Genomic DNA, 22,481 nt, shown 5'->3' on the forward strand with positions numbered 1-22,481 from the left:
AAGCTTTTATAGGCCAAGGGTGAGGGCTAGTTGAAGAGACGGCTCAGAGGAGCCAGGCTAGAGTTTGATCAAGGAGATAATCTTTGTCACCAGAAAATCGGTGAGAGACAATATCATATAGTAATGAAGGAACTAAGACTCTAGAGCTTGCTTGTCTGGGTTTGAATCCTGGCTCTGCCACTTACCAGCTGTGTGATTTTGGGGGTAAATCACTAAATCTCAGTGTCTCTTATTTCACTAAAATGGGGATTAATGTAGTATACGCCATAATATTCATTACTTCATGAATGTTACATGAATTAATGCTTGGGAAGCACATAGAACGACGCCTAGCACAAAGTACGTGCTGTATACGTGTCTGCTGTAACTACATTTTATGAAGCAATCTACCGACGACGCAGGGGAGGAAAGAGACTCTGTGCAGCAAGTAGCCTCGCAGCTGCTGATCTTGGCTGACATGGGAGAAGGAAAGGCTAAAACACCACTTGCAGGCACAACCTTATATGATAAAAAAATACTGCCCTGGAAATCAGAGAGAATCTCTGTCTGCCTGGAACATGGCCTTGACCTTCTCCAGCAAGGACCTTGTTCAGGAAAAACTCAACCTTGTTCAAAGTTGAATACTAATCCAAATGAAATATCCATAAGAAGAGTACTGCTGTTCTATGTCATCAAAACAGTCACGGCTGTGTGATAAAAGCATCCAACTCTTGTTATCTAACAGTATTCGTATACAGTACGTGCCTATTACCTGCACGTGGCACTCCACGGGGCCCTCAGCTGAGGAGGGAGTCTTGCCTTGCCCATAAGAACATATACCCCTAGAGAAAAATGACCCTGGGGAGACAATCTACTGTGGCTGATGGCTGATTAAAGTGGTGACTCAGGCCTATTTTAGAACGACAAAGACTTGGTTCATTGGAGAATGGCAGGCAGGCCTGTTGGCTCTGATAGATCTGGGGGTGCCAGTGTGTTGTTGATTTCTACATCCCATGTCAACCACAGGCCATTCTATGATATTGGAGTTGCAATCTTCTTACAGACTGCCTGTTCTTCTGCTCTGAATAGCAGTAAATAGATAGTTTCTGAATGTCTAGATTCACAGGGTTTATTTTACCAGCTATTGGTTTCTGACCTCTGAATCTCTAAACAAAGAGGAAAAGAATGTCAATGTTTCATAGAAGCCGATGGGCTAGGAACAAGCAGTTTGTGGGTGGATTGTGGTTATAGCACATGCTATATGGATATATCCCCACGATATGCCCAGTGCCTCCATATGGAAATGCATTGTTGTCATTTCGCATGGAGGCTGGATGCCCCTGGGATTGTAGGATTATTTCACAAGGAAGATTCCTGGCTCATACCGAACTGATTAGGTTACTAACCTCCAAGCCATGGTTTATTTTCCAGGAGTAATCCATCATTCGTACTGCACTCTCATTCTCCAAGCTGGTGAAATCAGCCTCAGTTCAAATCCTAGAGAATGTATCTCTGCACAATAAGCAGGTATTTAAACCAAGCTGCTTGCCTAATAACAGATGCAGACGACAGAGCAGTGCAATCTGGAAGCACAGGCGGGCAGCACAGAGGTGATGTGACTCCGGTCTGTTTGCAGGACTCAGGTTGTGTCACTTGTGTCTAAATGAGTTTGTGTGAGTGTGTAGAGCAGTTGGCCAGCATACTCTGCAGTGACTGCTGAAGGAAAATATCAGACTTGTGCCTGTGGTGTACCACAGAATACTGCTGCTGTCTGATGGAAGGACACCCAAGGAGACTTATTGTCTGGGTGCTTCCATTGGATTTTTTTAAGAAGCTGGAAGTTGAATAGCTATGACAACAAAAAATAGCTGTTAAGATTCCATTTGGAGCTGAGTCATTATTGCTGCCGATCACTCATTCCCTTCTGAGTGACATAAGCATCCAGACATGGAATCACGGAATCGGGAGTTGGAAAGGACACTAAATGTAATCTAGCGTGATCTCTTACTAAGGAGAGGAATCACTTTTATAAATTCCCCCGCAGAAGGTCTGAAAATAGGACTATCTTTCTCCCTCTTACCTCTTTTTATCTTCCTGTCTACTCAGTTTCTTTTTTTTTTATTATTTTTTTCTTTTTTTGGCTGTGTTGGGTCTTCGTTGCTGCGCGTGGGCTTTTCTCTAGTTGCTGCGAGCGGGGGCTACTCTTTGTTGCGGTGCGCGGGCTTCTCATTGTGGTGGCTTCTCTTGTTGCGGAGCATGGGCTCTAGGTGCGTGGGCTTCAGTAGTTGTGGCACATGGGCTCAGTAGTTGTGGCTCACAGGCTCTAGAGGACTAGAGTTGTGGTGCCCGGGCTTCGTTGCTCCGCGGCATGTGGGATCTTCCCGGACCAGGGCTCCAACTCGTGTCCCCTGCATTGGCAGGCGGATTCTTAACCACTGCACCGCCAGGGAAGTCCCAGAAAACTTCTTTAGTTGATGTTATTTCAAGATATTCAGAGTTTTAGAGTACAATTTATAGTGGTAGCAAAAGTGGCTATCAATTATGAATATTCTACTAAACATGAGCTTAGACTCTGCATGTATCTGGCCATGTTTTAACCATAATTCACTTCCTCCTCCTGTATTTCATGGAGCATTAAGGGCTCATCTCTGTGGCATTGGGTGCTCCAGATAGAGATAGACCTTCTTGTTCTTAAACTCAGGAGCGGTATGGGATGACCAGGCTGAAGTTCCCTGCTAATGGTCCCTTACCACTACCAACGTTAACAATGTTAACAGCATCAGCCATTTCCTTCAGGTGCTGCCCAAAGCACACGAGGAGTTACACACAGTCCAGCTTCAAATAACTCACTGTCTAGTCCGAGAAGAGGGCAAAGAAGAAAACAGAGTCCCTGTTTATAATTAGGCACAATCGAAAGCTGGCCTATGTAATTAGCTTAAATGTTTTGCATTTTTTTCAGAGTTTGTTTTCACACATAGATGACAGTCCATAGTTGTATCTCTCACAAGGATGAATAATCTTCAAAACCATTTACACCTAAAAATGAATTTCAGGTATGTTAGTCTGGAGCCAGTCTATTGATATGATAAAGACCTCAGTTGATTTTGAGTGCATAGGAAAAGAGCTAAGAGACCCAAAGCAAATTACCAGGCAATGGCAGTTTACTCCTTTAAGCATAAGATTCTCCAACAAATCCATGTTGGGGGTAATGCTTCCAAAATCATTCCATACTCATCTGGGGTAATGCTTCCAAAATCATTCCATACTCATCTGGCTTCCTTAATAGATGGACGGAACAGAATTTCGCCTTTCATTGATGACTCACTGCCAACGTTGTGAGCATCAGTCCTGGTGCTGGTGATGACACAGCCACGTGCTCTGGGCTTACTGAGGAGGTGGGGCTGTTTTTGTTATAATCAGGGCTCGTGTTCTCCAAGGGTTCGGCTTTTGGTGGCTTTCTATTGGGATCTCGAGTGCATAATACAAAGCAGTTTTATGTACGATGTTCTCAGCCCCTTCCTCTGAAATGAAGTCGCTCTGTGCCTCTTCTCAGAGCAAGGTTCATGGATGTTGGCCTGGCCAAGAGCCTTCCTTAATCAGAAGAGGAATAATATGGAGAGCCCTTAGTAAATCACCCCAAATTTTACATCACATTCAACTAACGAGGGACTCCAGACTCAGGGGAAAATATCGGGTTAGGGAAAAGAATGTTTTGAAAGGGCAGCAGAAGTCTGAGCTCACACTAGCCAGGGGCCACTGGGTTTCTGCACAGCCCCGCAAACCACGGGTCTGGTCCCTTTCCTTATTCTTGATTCTGCTATTTGGAGACACTCTTACTTGGGATTCTTGCTGAGTGATTGAACTACCTGACATCTGAGCAGTAAGCAAAAGATGGGTTATTATCATTAAGATAGAACAAACCTTCGAAGCTGAAATACTATCATATGAGAAAAGTAGTGTCTTTTTTTTTTTAATAAAAGGTTTATGTCTTGTTTTAAGAGGAAAATATAAGCTCAAGCTAGAATATCAAATGTGACCCTCTGTACTCATTCAATTTAACATACATTGTGGGTCTGTGATATGCCAGGTACTGAGATACACAGATAAGTTAAAATAGTTTCTGCCCTTGAGGGGCGGACAGACTAAAAGGGAAACGAACACATAAGCCAACAACTACAGTTCAGTGTGTTAAGTGCTATAACAGGCATGCAAACTGAGCTAGGAAAGCATGGAGAAGAGAAAAAAATCCAATGGAGAAAGTGTTAAGTAAGGTTAGCTTACTTAAGGGATGCAATGGAATTTCGCAAAGAAGATGGGATTTAAGGTTGTTTTTAAAAGATGCATGATAGTGGAGGAGAGAGGGAAGGACAATTTTGACAAAAGTGACAACAGAAGCAAAACAAGTGAAATCTACACCACAAGTGTGATGAGGGCATAAGCTTTTTGGAGTGGGGTTTGGAGATTGAATGGCAGAGACTGAGCTGGGCTTACATCAAATGCCACGGGAGGTCATTTGGAAAATTGCGGGGAGGGCATTATGTATTTTAAATTAGGAGAATGACAAGGTAATTTTTAGTTTTTTAACTTAAAAAGAAGTGAAAGCAGTGTTGAAAAGAGTCAGGAATTGAAGAAACTGGAAGTAGAGAGACCAGCGGAGAGTCTGCTGGAATAGTTTACACGAGGGACAGAGAAGGCCTGATGTGCAGTGGTATCAGGCATGCAGAGATGAGAATGTATTCCAGAGAGTAAAGCAGAATTGGCTGGGGTCAGATTGGAAGGGAAGGAGAAAATGGATTCTAGGATAACTACTTGTTTGCTGATTTGTGAGACTTAACAGACTATAACACAAGTTGAGTTTATTGTTCTGGATAAAATATCTTTGGGATGCCCATGGGGCATGGAGGCCGCTGGTTATAATTGGTGGTTGGAAACATGCATGCTCTGGGGAGTGAGGTTAAATGTCTGGTCACATGGACCAGGTGGGACAGGGAGAGGTAACAACGAGGTGACAGGGCGTGAGCCTGTGTTTGAACACAGACTGGTCTAGCGCAAGTTTAGTAACCATAGTTTCCCCAGCCCAAAGTGGGATGCTTTTTTCTGACAAGCATGTCCCAGTATATCCAAGTATTACGGGACAAATCTTTTCAAGTCAAGACTGTCCCAGAAAATATTGGTCATATGGCTGCTTTCTAAGTGAATAAACAAGTGGTCAAAACAACCAGAGAAGCAGTGGGGCTGGGTTGCAAAGGAGTCTATTGAATTGCCCTTCACTTCCTTTGCACATAAATGCACCGGTGGTAATATTCCCAGTTATTTATTTCTGCAGTGTCTTCCTTCACTTCATTTCATCTTTCATGAGCTGGCAGTTCTGCCCAGGACGGGGGGACAGCGGACACCGCCTGTCCCGCCTGTAGAGGCTACTGCAGCTCCTGTTCTGAGTCCTGGCTAATTGTTTTGGCTCCTATTACTGAATCGCCCAGTGTAGGGGCCATTTGAACTACAGTGACCAACTTTCCCTAGTACGGCCAGTTGTTTGACATTTAAAAATCTTTATTTAAAAAGTCCTCAGTTCCATTTATTGGAAGAAAAGAAGTTCTGCCTTCTTACCATTCTCCCTTTGGCTTGGCCTTTTTGAAGTCTGATCTAGCTTTTGATGGATAGAAAAACACGTACAACAAAGAGGTGGTCGGTCACCCCACACCCCAGAAAGGACCAGGGCTTTGGGTACTCACGAGGCTGCAGTCAAATATCCACGGAATCTGCTCTCAAGGGCATTTGGTTTTACTGTATCATCGATATCTTCAAAGGAGGATGGCTTGAAATATGGAAATCTGAGGCATAGCTTGATAAAGCCGCAGGAGCGAAGCGCACCCCTGCAAATACCTCTGGCGGCCTTCTCTGAACACGCAGCCCCTGCAGGCTTTGTCAGATGAAAGACAGAATTCACAACCTGGGAACATGCAAACAGCATTTTTTTGTTTGCATGTAAAGTACCTCTGCGTTCATCAAGCTAAGGCAGGTATTCTTTTTTCACAAAATGGAAATGTCAGAAATGTCAAAGCCAAGTATAGGTGTTTTAGAGAACCAGCCACGAATGTAAGGAGGGAATTAGCATTCAGGTCACGGATGGCAAGCAGTTTATTCTGGAGTTCATTCTGAGGAGGTAATGACTAGGAAAACGACAAAGAAAACTGTTACTGACCATTAGTGAGCAATCACTCTGTCATATTACTGGGATAATTTAGATAAATGCGGGGTTTTGCTGTCTCCCAGGGAGACGGGCCGTTGATGCCTTTGAGAACGGCAGCCCTCTTAAAGTTGCTTTTGACAAACGTATCTTTTCATCAGGCAGATGTAAAACGGTCATGTCTGTGTCTGTCTGTGGGACGTAGTAATAGCTCATTTTAGAAGTTTGTTTTAAAAAAAGAAACCCAAGAAAATCCGAAAAACCTCTCTGTCCGTTCTCTGTGTTTGGTGCCCAGGGATACATGCTGTAATGCCCTGCAAAGGCTTTTCAGCCACTGTGGAAAGCAGTGTTTGGAAACATAAGGTATTTAATAAATCGATGCTGAACGTACCATATTTTTGTTCAATTGACTTCTATTATTTTAGCAGCTGCTAATTATGCGTTGTTGTTATTTGGAGGCCGGTAGCAGATTTCTCTGTTCCATCTGGGTAATCCGGCTTCTCCAGAATGGACTTTTCCCCACCCAAATGCTACAAGATTTTGGCTGCTGGATTCTGAGGGCAATGATCATATCAACGCAAAATGAAAAGGCAGAAGGGACAAGATGAGATTTACCTAGTGTTGGTCGCAAAATATTTCATTTTATCTTTGATGGCACAGGGCAGTCTCTGGTGCCACCTATGTCATTTAGTGCTAAGAGGAAAATAGGGGGGACTTTGTCCGTTTTCACAGTGAATAATAGACATGTAAATTCTGAGACTATTTTATCTTAAGAAAATAGGAAGCAAAACCGACCACAGCATATATTCTATTTATTAAGAGCTTACAGGAACTGTATTGGGCGTGGAACCCAGCTTTTATTTGTGGTGGAATGAAGTGGGACACGAGAGGGCAGCTGAGTGCAGGGCTCAAAGTCAGATACTGCTATGCGTTAGCTGCACCAATGGGAAAGTTTCTCAGATTTTCTAGAATTTGGTTTCCTCCTATGTAAAAAGGGGTGAAAATAGCATCTCGTTTTTAGAACTGTTATGAGAATGACATAAGATAATGAACATATAGCTATGATGATGATGATGATGATGATGATTTTTAAAATGCCAAACCCACCTTAAAATAACCAAAAGTGCTTTTACTATGATGCAATGTCGGGGATAACAGGCAGTCGTCCCCAGCCCACTTACCTGTCCTAATAGACAGGGAGGCAAAGAGCCGCATGGAAATTCCAATGATTGGCCCCCATGCTCTTTATCAACTATTTTGCTTTTCGCTTTGTCCTTGCACACGGGTGTTTTGCTTTTATCTTAACGTGGCTAATTAATTGAAATGCTTGCCAAGATGAGTGGTTGCCTCACTGCTGAAGCCTGGGCCGTGGGCCTGCTGCTGAGGGGAGGGGCTAACTCTGTATTTAGGCCTGACCTGTCCACAGCGTACGCAAGCTCTGTCATTGCATTAGTCTGCTAGGGCTCCCATAGCAAAACACCATAGATGGAGTAGATTAAAGAACAGAAATTTATTTTCCTACCGTTCTGGAGACTAGGAGTCCAAGGTTCTAGCTAATTTGGTTTATGGCAAGGGCTCTCTTCGGGGCTTGTAGACGACCAGCTTCTCATTTGGTCCCCACATGGCCTTTCCTATGTGCACCAGTGTGGAAAGATCTCTCTCCGTTCCTCTTCCTAAGGGGCCATCAGTCCTATTGGATTAGGGCCAACCCTTATGACCCTCCTTCAACCTTAATTACCTGCTAAAGACCCCATATATCTCCAAATACCATCACAATGGGGGTCAGGGCTTCTGTCCTTTGTTGTATATTGTCTCCTCCCACCACTGGAATGTATGTTCCACAAAGACAAGGATCTTTATTCCACTGATATGTCTCAACTGTCTGGAAAGGTACCTGGTACGTAGCAGCTATTCAGTACATCAGTTTTTAAATGAATGAATGAAACGCCTACTCGATTCCCTGGACAGGATCTGCAGGCAGCCCTGTAATATTTCAGGGCTCCAGACTTGAGACTTGCAGCCTAGCACCTGCTACTACCTAAGCCTGGTAGGGGAGGATGGAGGACAGATCCTGGCCCACAGTCACTCTAACCCTTTTTGCAGTATTCCACTGCCAGTGGGGAGATACAGAAAACTAAATCCAACTACCCCAGAAAAAGGAAAATATTCATCCTCCAGTTTTTGAAGACATTCCATGAAATCCCAGTGGCTTGATTATAGTCTGTTTTATATCTTGGATCTTACTCTTTGAAGGAGAGAGAAACTTTCCTCAAACAGGAATTTTTTAGGGACTTCCCTTGTGGTGCAGTGGTTAAGAATCCACCTGCCAATGCAGGGGACACGGGTTCAAGCCCTGGTGAGGAAGATCCCACATGCCGCCGAGCAACTAAGCCTGTGCACCACAGCTACTGAGCCTGCGCTCTAGAGCCCACGAGCCACAACTACTGAGCTCACGCACCACAACTACTGAAGCCCGCGTGCCTAGAGCCCATGCTCTGCAACAAGAGAAGCCACCGCAATGAGAAGCCCGCGCACCGCAACGAAGAGTAGCCCCGCTCACCACAATTAAAGAAAGCCCACGTGTAGCAATGAAGACCCAACGCAGCCAAAAATAAATAGACAAATAAATTTATTTTTTTAAAAAAGAAATCTTTTAAGTCTTAAAAGGGGGAGTAGAGAACTAATGACTGAATATTGCCTGTGCTTATCCTTGCCAGCTCTTAATTCAACATTATTCAATGGGCAAAATTCCCATCAAAAGGTCCATTACTTAGCCTGATTTTAACACTAGTGAAAAATGTTGTGGAGATAACTAAATGCAAGCACCAATCCTAATCTCCCATCCCTTTGAGTTAATAGCTCTTGCCTCACCGCCTGCTTCTGACTCACATTCATCTCGAGAATTTATTCCACAGAAACCCCTGGTTCAAAGCAGCACAATCTCAGGAACACAAAAACAAAGTCTGAGTTGAAGGGTTTGCTTTGTTTACTTTGTCATTTTCCCATCATCCACATGAGGGCTTATCTTCAGAGAATACAACAATGTCAAAAACTCTAATTGGATCTTACCAGGGTTTTCCAATTTCAGTATGTGGTTTTAGCAGGAAAAAGCTGTCATATAAACTCATCTTTAGCAACATGAGGAATAGTGGGGGAAATCGCAGTCAAAGGGAAACGGCTTTGGAGTACACATATTCCTTTTGCTCTCCCAGGTTTGACACATTGTAGAATAACCTTTTAGTGAAATTTTAAAGCTTTCTCCGTTGCCTTCTCTTACTTCTTTGTGGATGGCTGGTGAGAGAAGAAAATTATGTGTAGCCACAAAGCATTGACATCTCAGCCCATGGATTTTTTTCTCCCCTTTCATATAGCTGTGTTTGCCCATATTTTTCTTATCTTTCATCCTTCACCTAATTTCTTGGAAGTGGCCATTCAAGGCCTGATGGGGAAGAGGAAGAAGAAGAAAACACTCTTGGTATTAAGTCAATGAAAATTGAAACTGAAAAATAAGGATGAGCTGGCATTATGTGTACAATAGCCTCTGGAAGGTTCTGGTTCCCGATGAGCTCAGAGCAGCCGAGTGGGCAGAATCATACAGAAACAGAAGTCACACCGCCTGCGTTGCTCAGACTCTGGCACAGAATTGAGCATTAAGTGCCTTCAGCTGTTGCCTGGCGTGTGAGGGGGAGAAGGGACCCAGCTATTCAGATTGCCAAGTGAACCTGAAATTTGTAAATTAATATATGCAGATGGTAGGGGAGCTTTTTCTATGAGAGGAGACAATTGGGCCAGCTCTGCCTGTCCAATCCTTGGCATCTGAAAGCCTTCCCGGTTCTGGGGGGGGGGGACTGTGATATGGGGGTGAGGCTGGGGTTTGGAGCTTTCTTGTTTCAGGAGCCCCAGTCCCTTTAGTGTTGGCTCTGCTTATGCCAGGGTGGGACCGTGATGGCCTTGGAACTGGACTCAGTGTAAAACATGGGTCCTAAAGGTTTCACATGCTGCCTCACCCCACCCCTCTTCAGGGCATTCTTGCTGACTGAATCTGTTTTCAAGGCCCAGTCTCTCCTGGGGTCACTACAGGGTGGAAGGAAGGATGTTACAGGTGAAGAGGTTTTATTGTGTCTCCTCAGTCACTGCAGGGGCCCATCACCCCCGTGTCCTACAACTGGAGTCATAAACAAACCTTCAGGTGAGTTTCCACTGTCCTTCAAAGCTGTGCCAGTGACTTATCTGATCCGATCACATGACCCTGGGCACTGACACTTCACAAATTCGAGGGACAACAGCTGACACGCCCATTGCAAAAGTTGTTAATTCGGAATGATAGGAAATTTAGGTGTCTGGGTGATCTCACCTCTGGCTGACGGGAATGTCTCTGGAGAATGAGATACCACAGAAAAAAATGACATGTGAGTCATATACTTACTGCTGGAATGGAACAGTGAATAGCGAGTCTGATTTTATTGCTCCAGAGTTGAGAAAGTGAGGTCTGGAGAGATGAAATAACATTCCCAACCACCCAGGTTACATGTGCTGGAGTCAGGTAAGAACCCAGAGTCCCTGAACGCTTTGCTCTACCTTTTCCCCACTGACTCATAAGAAGCCTCTTTTAGCAGGTGCTATCTTTATAGAGAATCAGCTTCACTGTCACACTGAGGGTGCTCTCAGCTTGAACCTGAGTTATGTTCACTGCTGAGACACAGGCATACCTGACTGTCTGACGGCCTAATAGCATGAACCAGCCAAAGATTTCTTTGCACAAAGAAGCAAGGATTTTACAAAATAACTCACCCTAAGGAGGCATGAATTAGGGCCCATAATAGGACTAGTAAGAATGTATTACGTTCTATTTACTGTAGAGCACAGGGAATTATCTTCATTATCTTGTAATAACCTATCATGGAATATAATCAGAAAAAAAAGTAACTGAATTACTATGCTGTACACCTGAAACTAACACAATACTGTAAATCAACTACCCTTCAATAATAATTTTAAGAAGAATGTATCATGTTCTAAGGAAAAGGGTGGATTTTCTGTCAGTGAACACCTTTCAACGCAATCCCTCTTGAGTAGCTGTAGGGAGGGAACGGGGATAAATGTATACATATAGCTGATTGATTCTGTTATACAGCAGAAACTAGCACAACATTGTAAAGCAGTTATACTCCAATAAAGATGTTAAAAAATAAAAAAAATTTAAAAATAGAAAAGAATTCACATAAGAGCAAAAATCAGGGAACAGGTATCTCCCCACTTTCACCGAGGGTGTCACTGGCATCGTGCAAGCCAAGGGCCATGAGCAGGAAGCAGCAGTATCCATTCTCTGTATATTAGTCTATATGAAGGCTACCCCCTGCCATTGTACAGCCAAATACAAGAGTCCTTGTCTAGAATATTCAACTCTACTCACTGGTTGACCAAGAGAGTAGTGAAGAGGGAAGGCTGAAAACCAGGAAAACTGGTTTTGAAACTTCATTGAGTCACTAATAACTGAGAAACCTTAAGAAAGTGATTTCAACTTTCTGGACCTCAGTTTCCTCATCTGTAAAATGGATGGATGAGTAATAAGTCCTCTGGGGTTAAAATGATATGACTGGTTCTACCCTTCTATGCCTCTTTCCATCACTCAGTGAGAAATGTGTCCAAGGAACCAGTTTTGGGGGCAATGCTTTGGCCCCTTGGAGAACCTTTTTTGCACAATCTACGGATCATTTCTCAGGAGGAACCTTCCTGGGACGGGCATGATTTTGCACGTAAGCCAGAGTTGCTGGAGTGATGGCTCAGCCACAGCACCTCACAATAGACCTCTGATCAGCAGAACCCAGGAGTCACGAACAGCGGTTGAGTCAGCTGCACCTCCTTCTAAATATGGGTCTGATCATGCTGTGCTCTGACAGGAGCCCCTCCCCTGGAATCCAGAGAAGCGACTTCAGCAGGAGATGTGCCCCGGGGGCAGCGTGGTCAATCATAGGCTATACCCAGTGTCAGGAGACAGCGCAGTGAACACGCCTCTCTGATTTTCAGTCCTCTGCCCTCCTGTCAGATGGTCTGTTCAGTTTCACGTTCCAACAGCATGGCTCCCGGAAAGGGGGTGCTGCGTGATCATGTGAGTGCACCTGCCTTCCACTTGGGAGCGTGAATCATGTTCATGGAAACACCTCTTAGGATATTAATGTGAGGAATGACTCTGCGAGACCTTCCATTTATTCAACAAAACGATGCCTTTCTGACTCTAGAATGGAATGATGCAAAGCTTCCGAAGTCTATTTTTTTATTTTATTAATTTTTATTGGAGTATAGTTGCTTTACGATGTTGTGTTAGTTTCTGCTGTTCAGCAAAGTGAATCATTTATACATATACATATATCCACTCTTTTTTGGATTTCCTTCCCATTCAGGTCACCACAGAGCATTGAGTAGAGTTCCCTGTGCTATACAGTAGGTTCTCATTAGTTATCTATTTTATATATAGTAGTGTTAGTACGTCAATAGTTGCATATTAAAACAATAATGGGCTACCACTATGCACATATTATAATGACTAAATTGTAAAACATTAACAACACCAATTGCTAGAGATAATGCAGAGCAACAGGAACTCTGATACTCTCATTCATTGCTAATGGTAACACAAAATGATACGATCACTTGGGAAGACATTTCTCACTGTCTTAAAAATCTATGGGGAGTTCCCTGGTGGCCTAGTGGTTAGGATTCCGGGCTTTCACTGCCGTGGCCCAGGTTCAATCCCTGGTCAGGAATTTTTTTTTTTTTTTTTTTTTGCCAGGCAAGCCGCGTGGCAAAAAAAAAAAAAAAAAAAAAAAAAAAAAAAATTCTAAATACAGTCTCCAAAGTCTCTTTATGAAGCCAGAATAGCAGCCATACCAAAACCATACAAAGGTAGTGCAAAAAGGAAAACTGAAAACAATTTTCACCTATGAGTAAATATAAATGGGAAAAGTTTAAATACAATAATATTAAATAGACTCTATCAGTAAACTAAAAGAATAGTAGAGTAGGACAAACAGAGTTCAGCGTAGAGACAGTTCAGCGTAGAGACAGAGTTCAGCGTAGAGCCAGATTATCCAAGTGTGAATGCTCCTCTGCCATTCAATAGCTGTAGGATCTTGGGCAAGTTACTAAATCTTTCTGTGCCTCTATTTTCTTATTTGTAGAATGGGGATAATCATAGCACCTACCTAATGGGTTGTTGTGTGGATTAAATTAGTTACTATATATGAAGTGTTTAGAATTGGGCCTGGCATTCAGCAAGTTTGCTTTTATTTCTGTTACTATTTTTCCAGGAACACAAAGTATAAGGCAAGGGTCAAACTTCTTTCTCAAATAAAACGACCACTTGTTCCAGCACAATTTATTAAATAATAGTTAATTTTCTGACCTATTTGAAATAATGGGCTTTGCCAGATTCTAAATATCAGGGTCTATTCCTGGACTTCCTATTCTGTCATATTTATTTAAACATCTATCTTGATCCAGTGGCATATTGTTTATATTTTTAAAATAGGTTTTAATAATTTGTATAATTGTTTCTTTCCTACTACCTTATTTGTTCTAAATTGTTTTGGTCATTTGCCCTTACTATCTGTCCTGATAGTACAAAAAGGAAAACTACAAATCAATTTCACTTATGAATATCAAGGCAAAAAGTTTAAATAAAATAATAGCAAATACCCATTGGGTTTTAACAGAACTCCTTTAATCTTAAAATTATTTTGCTGATATTTGATATTTTATTATATTCTAGGAAAATGATGTACTTTCCAACTGCTCAAAACATTTTTTGAATTATCTCAGTATATTTTAAATTTTCTTATAATGACTCTTCTATTTATTGTTCAGTTGATTTATTGTTTGTTTTTTCGTTATAGGGGAATTGGCCCTTTCCCCCACTGTGTGTTCTAACTGGCTGTTGTCCACATATAGGGAAGTTGTTAATCAATGTTATATATTTATACTTTAAATATATGATTCTCTCCTTTCTTATTTCTCGCGTATTTTCCCCCTTATTTATTTCTTGAGCTTTCTAGATAATCATATCAACTGCAAATAATGAAAATTTGGTGTCTGAATTCTAGCTTATATACTATACTCATTCTTTACTAGACAATGCTAGAACTTATACAACAATGTCAAATAATGGTAATGCTACCAGACATTTTTTTCCCCTGAATTTAGTGATTGTGTGCCTGTGTTGTGTCACTATTGAAGATATTAAGTTTGCATTGAGATATATATGTGATATAAGTATTCTTCAAAGCTTAATGAGACAATTCAAAAATTAAATACAGAGGTTAAGTTTCCAAATGCCTTTTCATTTTATGTATTTATGAAATGTAATATATTCCCCTACATTAAATGATCCTGGCATTTTGAGAAGAACAGATTATGACATCCTATTATTTTATTATACTGATGAAGGAGATGTATTAATTTTAACTTGGAAATTTTTACATTTATGACATTATGTATGATTGTGCTTTCAATATGTTTGTGCTGGCTATTTCAGATTTATAATTCACTGTTATAAGAGAATCATGAATGAATTTTTTAATGATCCCTCTCTCTCTCTCCATACTCTTGATCATTTTGTATAACAAAATATTTATTCTTGAAAACATCTTAAGAATACACTGGTAGGGCTTCCCTGGTGGTGCAGTGGTTGAGAATCTGCCTGCCAGTGCAGGGTACACGGGTTCGAGCCCTGGTCTGGGAAGATCCCACATGCCACGGAGCAACTGGGCCCGTGAGCCACAACTACTGAGCCTGCGTGTCTGGAGCCTGTGCTCCGCAGCGGGAGAGGCCGTGACAGTGAGAAGCCCACGCACGGCGATGAAGAGTGGCCCCCGCTTGCCGCAACTAGAGAAAGCCCTCGCACAGAAACAAAGACCCAACACAGCCATAAATAAATAAATAAATAAATTTATAAAAAAAAAAAAAAGAATACACTGGTAAAATTTTGGGAGATAAATTTTTGGATAATATTTTGAATTCCCTTCACTACCATTGGTCTATTAAGGATAGCTATTTCTTGAGGTAATGCTGGTACTCTATATTTTTTAAAGGCAATTTTCAACACTGATGTTTTCAATTTATTATACAGAATAACTTTCAATATAATATTTTCTTATAAACATAATTACCATTCCATCTGATGTTACATTACTTTGGTTCCACATTCACTGTATTTGTGTTCTCCCATTCTTTAATGGGACAGATATGTCTGTCACCTCCACCCCAACTAAAAACAAAAAATCTTTGATTTATTTTTTGTTTGTTTTCTTGTTTAATAATTTTCACTTTTATCTCATTTTTTCCAGGTTTTCTTTTATTTTTGTTGGTATAATTTTTCTAGCTTTTTCATTTAAATGTCTCATTTAAAAAATTATTTCTTATTTAATAGTGTAAATGACTTAGCGCTAAGCATGTCTCTGAGTACAGCTTTAGCCTCATGGTACGGGCTTGATTTGTAATATGCTTGTCATTTTCTTAATACCCCACAATTAGGTTTAGATCTGTTTTGACCCTGGAGTTATGTAGGCAAGGAGTTTGTTTTGTTTTATCTCAAGTGGTTAAATGATAGTGAAAACTAAAACTGAAAACTGACATACGGTTGAAGCTGGGGTATTGTATTGTCCATTTGTAAGCTGGGGAGTGGAGAAAGTAGTTCTGCAGACAGAGTGAAGGCACAGGAAATCTACATTAAAAATAATCTCCAAGTGTCTCTGATGTAATGGAACCAGGGACTGCTATTTAAGAACCATTACACTAAATTGCAATTCCTCTTACCTAGAGCAGAACAACAGGTTAAACTCTTTTCTTTTTCCCTCTCCACCACTCCATCTCTCACCGCCTCCAGATCATACTAAAACTTCAACATTCCACCATGTTAACAAAATCGTGCAATGACTACCATTTACTAAGTGCTTATTTTTGACATTGTAGAGGTTAAGTAACTTGTACAATGACAGAATGCAGCAAGTAGGTGGCAGAGCCAGGATTAAAAACCAGATTGGGCTGACTCTCACTATGCTTTAAACTGGTATGCCGGGACACATTCACACTCCCATGCTTGCTATCTGGAGAGCAACATCCAGTTGATGAAATGTCTAGTCAAATAAACATGAATGGGGCTTCCCTGGTGGCGCAGTGGTTAGGAATCCGTCTGCCAATGCAGGGGACACGGGTTCGTGCCCCAGTCCGGGAAGATCCCACATGCTGCGGAGCGGCCAGGCCCGTGAGCCACAACTACTGAGCCTGCGCGTCTGGAGCCTGTGCTCTGCAATGGGAGAGGCCGCGACAGTGAGAGGCCCGTGCACTGCGATGAAGAGTGGCCCCAGCTCGCCGCAACTAGAGAAAGCCCTTGCACAGAAACGAAGGCCCAACACAGCCAAAAATAACTAATTAACTAAATAAATAAATTTATTAAAAAAAAAAACATGAATAGTAGGTACGTGAACTAGATAATTTGGAATTGCTATTCAGACTTGTATAACACCCATGAGGTCCAAGAAAAAATAACTACCAAATCCGTTCTTTGACAGGGTAGGTACAGGAAAAAATTTTTTTCATCATCATGAAAATGGATGCGTGCAAAAGGACTTTAAAAAAATTTCTGACTCATCTCTTTCAAAATCCTATCTATCTAGTTGCATTTCAATATAAGGTTGACAGTAATTTTTTTCATTTTTCATGCCTCTTTGCCTCTAATAGTACAGATAATACAGCTTTTACTTATATAAGCAAAATCATCTCTATTATGACTTCAAATGTTATAATCTGTCAGCCAGTGAGTATTAACTAAACACTTTATCCCTCCATCCCCCAGAAATACTGCTTACCTCAAAGGAAAAGATTAGCTGTGAGACTCCCTATGTGAATTCTTGCCTCAGGATATATTTGTTTTGCAGAAAAACCTTTCACATAACAACTTATATCTCCACTTGACCATCCTTCATATTTTACTGATCATGTTAAAGACAATAATTAATGATGATAAAGAATTACACATTAACTATAGGACATTAGAGGTCAAGTCCTTGGAAAGTGGCAGGGATTCTGCTGACTCCACGGTTTGTTTCTGATTTTCCCTGATCAGTACACAGCTTATGAGCTACAGCAGACTTTCATTCTGAAAAGTCAATATCCAAGGGCATATTTTAAATTAATCAAACCTGTTTCTGAGAGATAAGCTAAATTAGTTCTTTAAAAGGAGAATGTGAAATGCAAACTGATGTGTTCATTATATTTAGCTTCAAGAAATAGCCTTACATAACCCCAAAGTGGATTTAAATGATGACTAAAACCCAACTTCAAGTTTGAAGCTGATACAAAGTCTCTAAAGAATGAGTTGTGACAATCTTCTGAAGTCATAGGTTGCACTCAATATGTTTCTGATTGTTCCATTCATTTAAATCATCATTTAAATTATGGGAGTCAAGTCAATAAATATTTATTAAGCTCCCTTATCTACTATGGATTTAGAAAAGGAATGTAAGATACAGTTTGTCTACCCAGAAAGTAAAGTCTTCCTGAGGAAGAAGACTTAGACATACGGAAACAGTCATAGATGAAAAAAAATTATATAGAAATGACTCAAAATTCATGGTTTCTAGAAGTTATGACATGCCTTTACAATCTCTCTGTTACTTCTTGCCTCTGTCTCCTCATTTAATCATGGCCCAAAGCCTAGCTCAGTCCAATTTAACCACAGCCTACAGAAAGCTTAGATTGAGGCATGTTTTTCTTTACCAAATGGGAGATTATTGTTTTCCCTTGTTTTGAGAGTAGCTTTAATAAAAGATTAGCACACAAGCCTTAAGCAGCGTATAGAAAAGAAGAGCTTCAGAGAAAACAAGGAATATGTCTGGAGCCATTTCAGTTGGTAGCCAACTTCCTTCTGCAAATATCCTATACTCTTTAGATATCCATTGATTTCTTAACCAGTAGGAACTTGAGGATTTCTAGACTGTAGACTTCTTGAACAAAGGTAATTTTTACCTTGGTTGTCACCCTGTCTACCGAAGTATTTAGCACATGCTAGACATACAATATTATCTGCTTGCTTGATTTAAAAAAAGAGTGAATAAATAAGTGTTTTCTTTAGAACAATGTTAAAAATGCAAAATTAAGTAGCACAGTAAAAGTTTGGATAAGATGTCTTCTGATTCTTCTAAATAAGCAAAAGCCTGCATTTAATAAATTTAAATACCAGAGCAACGATGTTGAAAGACTGTGTAGTCTTTTGGCTTTGTATGCATAACTATAGGGATTAATTTCATTTGAAAATGTGGTAAGAAAGATTATTCCAAATGGTGAAAACGAAACCCCTGATTTAAGTATAGAAAGGTTATTATTTCTGGCCTTGCCTCCTGGCTTCCAGGTGATATCACTGCTACTGAAGTTTTCATTTCTAGAGTTGCAATCTCTCATCTTTGGAGTTTATGGTTGGCAGTGAAATAGATAACTTTATAAAACAAATTGTTGAAATACCACTGGCAAATTTCAATATTCTTGCTCTTGACTACTCTTGAAGAGTATCTCTGATGAGTGAGCTATCTGTGGTCCACAAAATGGAAGCAACTCTTCAGGGTCTGAAATGAGAGTAACTTCTAGTTGATTAAGTGAAATTAAAAGATCAATTAATGGTTGCAGATATGCTGCACATTGAATGTTTGTTTACTCCCAAATTCTTATGTTGAAACCTGATCCCCAATGTGATGGTATCTGGAGGTGCTGACTTTTGGAGGTGATTAGGTCATGAGGGTGGAGCCTTCATGAATGGGATTAGTTCCCTTATAAAAGAGACCCCAAAGAGCTCCCTCACCCCTTCTTCCATGTAAGGACACAGCAAGAAGGAGGTCTTCACCAGACACCAAATCTTCCAGTGCCTTGATCTTGGACTTTCCATCCTCCAGAACTGTGAGAAATAAATGTCTGTTAAGTCACCCATTCTAAGGTATTTTGTTACAGTAGCGTAAGCAGACTAAGACAAGATACATATAGATTCCTAATGCACTAATGTGAGCCTAGATAATTCCTCCTTGATCAATATATCAAACTCAGTACATCAAAAACTAATTTTTCTGTTGCCACATCTCAGGAACCAGCATGAGCTCCCCCTTCATCATCAGAACAGCTCTCACAAGTGAATCCCAACCAACTCCACTGTGAATGACCCGGCAACACAGGCAAAAAGGATGAGCAATTACCACCTGGAAGCCTGGACACTCTGAAAGCGTGTCATTATGGGAATCATTTTCGTAGAGGTTGCTATGGTTTCTGTGCTACACTCTCTGTATATATAGTTGGATGATTTTAGCTAATCAACGGCAAGCCACAGCGTAATTATTTTCTCTTCAGAGAACACAAGGAAAAAGAAAAGCCTGGAGATTCTTGCACAATGTCATTGCTGACAGTTATTTTTTTTTTACTACAAAAGAAAGACATGTTCTTATTCCAAATGAAGAGCAGAAAAGGAAAGTTGGGAGAAAATTGAAACCATTTTCCAATTCAGGCTAGCCTTTTGAGAAGCACCAGAAAAGCTATTCTCCCAAATGATCTTCCTAGAATATTTTTTTATTAGGATGTTCATCCAGGAGGATGTGAAGAAGAAATAATCCCTACCCACAGAGAATCTTGGGATTTTCTTACTACCTCTGCAAGGTGTCTGGACATTGAGAAGCCATGGTTTGGGCTTATTATTGCTCTCCCTAAAGTCAATCACTGCTTTGGGTTTTTACAGTTTGTTTACTGAATATTATTAAAAGAAAAAGCCACTACTTCATATAGGGTCAAACACAGATAAAATATGGGAAAGAATCCTACTAAAAGAAGCAGAGAAATAGAATCATCACAAGTAAAACCATAAAAGAGGCTTAAGAGATTATTCAGAAAGCTGAATATTCAAGAATTGTCACCCACTTTCCTTTCTAGTCCCAAGAGTTGATTGGGTATAATCTAAATATGTTACACTCATTCACTTGCTGGTGTGTTTAATAAATTTAAATTTGGGGACAGACATTAGCAAGAGGACCAACAAGATACAAACTTTGGCCATCTTCATACAGACAGTGGGAACAGCACATGAAAGTCACAGGGGACAGGGGTCTTCTCGGAAGTAGTTCAAGACTTCTGGTTGCATTGTCAAAGAGAATGGGTGGTGGGATTTACAAAGAGGAAGGCAAGGCACATGTTTTGAGGCACTTTGCTTTTGCATACATAAAATATGAGTCTTTGAGTGATATGGAAAAGTTTTCTCATTGTAAACGTAAAGTTCAGTCAATTTCCTGTTTGAATGTTGTAACAAGCAGTCAAGGCCAGAGTTCTATGGTCTCATATAAACAAGTCATGTCACTCCCAACTGTTCAGATTTGAAAGGATGTGTTTTATTCAAGCTGTATGATTGTAGTTCATGTTTGAAAACAGGCTCATTTTCAGATAGACACAGCTCTCTACAAAAGGGCTGCATTCCTTGACCATGAAAAGAAATTCAGAGCCTTAACATGCATCGTCAGAAATACAAGAGAAACAGTGGACTTAATGGTTTCAAAAGACAACGTGGATTTAGTGTGAATACGACTTTTCCCTTAATTTCTCTTATTTGAAAATAAAAACAAAATACAGATAATGGAAAATATTATTACTTCAGGGAAGTATATTAATCTGTTCAGATTAGAGGCTGTCCTTGGCTTTAGGTCTTACCATCACCTCCATAAACCTACATCACTGTTATTTGGGGTTTGGCACTATGGTATGTATCCCTGATTTATATGAGAAAATGGGATTGGCTCATCAGGTAGGCTGAGAACCCATCAGGCTTTGCAGAAGCGAGTTTCTATTCACAGTGGCTGACTTCCTCTGAGCCCTAAAGTCACACAGCTCTCCCCATTGAGATGTCCCCTGAGGGTGCAGAGTTCTTTTGTAGAACATGAAGTCTGTTCATGTTGTGGTCGGCACTCTTTTTTTTTCTTTAAAGATGAGGTATATTTGTTTCTATTGAAGAATTTGTTTTCTTTTTTTAAAGTTTATTTATTTATTTTTTTTAAACTTTGGGTTTATTTATTTATTTATTTATTTATTTATGGCTGTGTTGGGTCTTCGTTTCTGTGCGAGGGCCTTCTCCAGTTGTGGCAAGTGGGGGCCACTCCTCATCGTGGTGCGCGGGCCTCTCATTATCGCGGCCTCTCTTGTTGCGGAGCACAGGCTCCAGACGCGCAGGCTCAGTAATTGTGGCTCACGGGCCTAGTCGCTCCGTGGCATGCGGCATCTTCCCAGACCAGGGCTCGAACCCGTGTCCCCAGACAGGAGTTTTGCGTGTGGAGGAGGATGGCGATTACTAGGTTGCTATCAGACAATAGTTGGAAGCAGCCATCTGACTGAAAGACATAAAAGAGTCTTAAAACATGAAATACTCATGTCTTGGGTGATGTCAGAGAATGCTCTAGTGATGAGGGCAGTGCCAAGAACAGTGCTATAATAGAATAGAAATGATTTGTGCAGAGCGTAATATTTTCTTCTTATTTGACGTTACAAGCAGGTGGAACCTTTTCCCCTAGGACTGACTATGCTGGATTTTATTACCACTTGGACAGTGACCCATAAACAGCCCTTGACTGACCAAACAGAGAGCTGCTTGGTTTATGGATGGCAGTTCCAAGGTGATCAGACAGCATCCTGTTTGGAAGGCTGCCACTCTCATCAATGAAGGTAAAAATAAATTAGCTCAGAGGACTGAATTGTATGACGTTTTCCCCTGTGTTTGGGATTTTACCAACTTGTGGGCAGTGGCCAATGGCCTGTCCATATGGTTAGGCAGAAAGACAATGGAAAATTGACCTATTAAAGGATGCTTGTGTGAGGAGGAGCCTTGTGGAAATCACTATGGGAATTTGAGGGGTCATATAAAAAACTGGAGTAGGAAATGATTTCTTAAGTGAAACAGAAAAGCACATACCATAAACGAAAACATGATAAATATGTCTATACTAAAAACTTCTGCTCATCAAATGAAATCTTAAGAATGTGAAAAGATAAACCACAAGCTGGGAGAAGGTTAAACACGTATGTCTCATAAGAAACTCATATTTCGAATATTGAAAAACCTCCTATGGTTCAATAACAACAATGAAAAATAGAAAAAATTGGATAAAAGACAATTCCCAAAGACAAAATAAGGCCAGCCAATCAACAGATTAAAATATTCCCAAATTATCAACTCAGGACAATGCAAAGTAAAACCACAATGAAAACCTCATTACTAGGAATAAAAATCAGGCAATAAAAATATCAGAGA

The sequence above is a fragment of the Balaenoptera borealis genome, assembly GCF_965194805.1.
Source record: "Balaenoptera borealis genome assembly, chromosome: 3".
Taxonomy (NCBI): domain Eukaryota; kingdom Metazoa; phylum Chordata; class Mammalia; order Artiodactyla; family Balaenopteridae; genus Balaenoptera; species Balaenoptera borealis.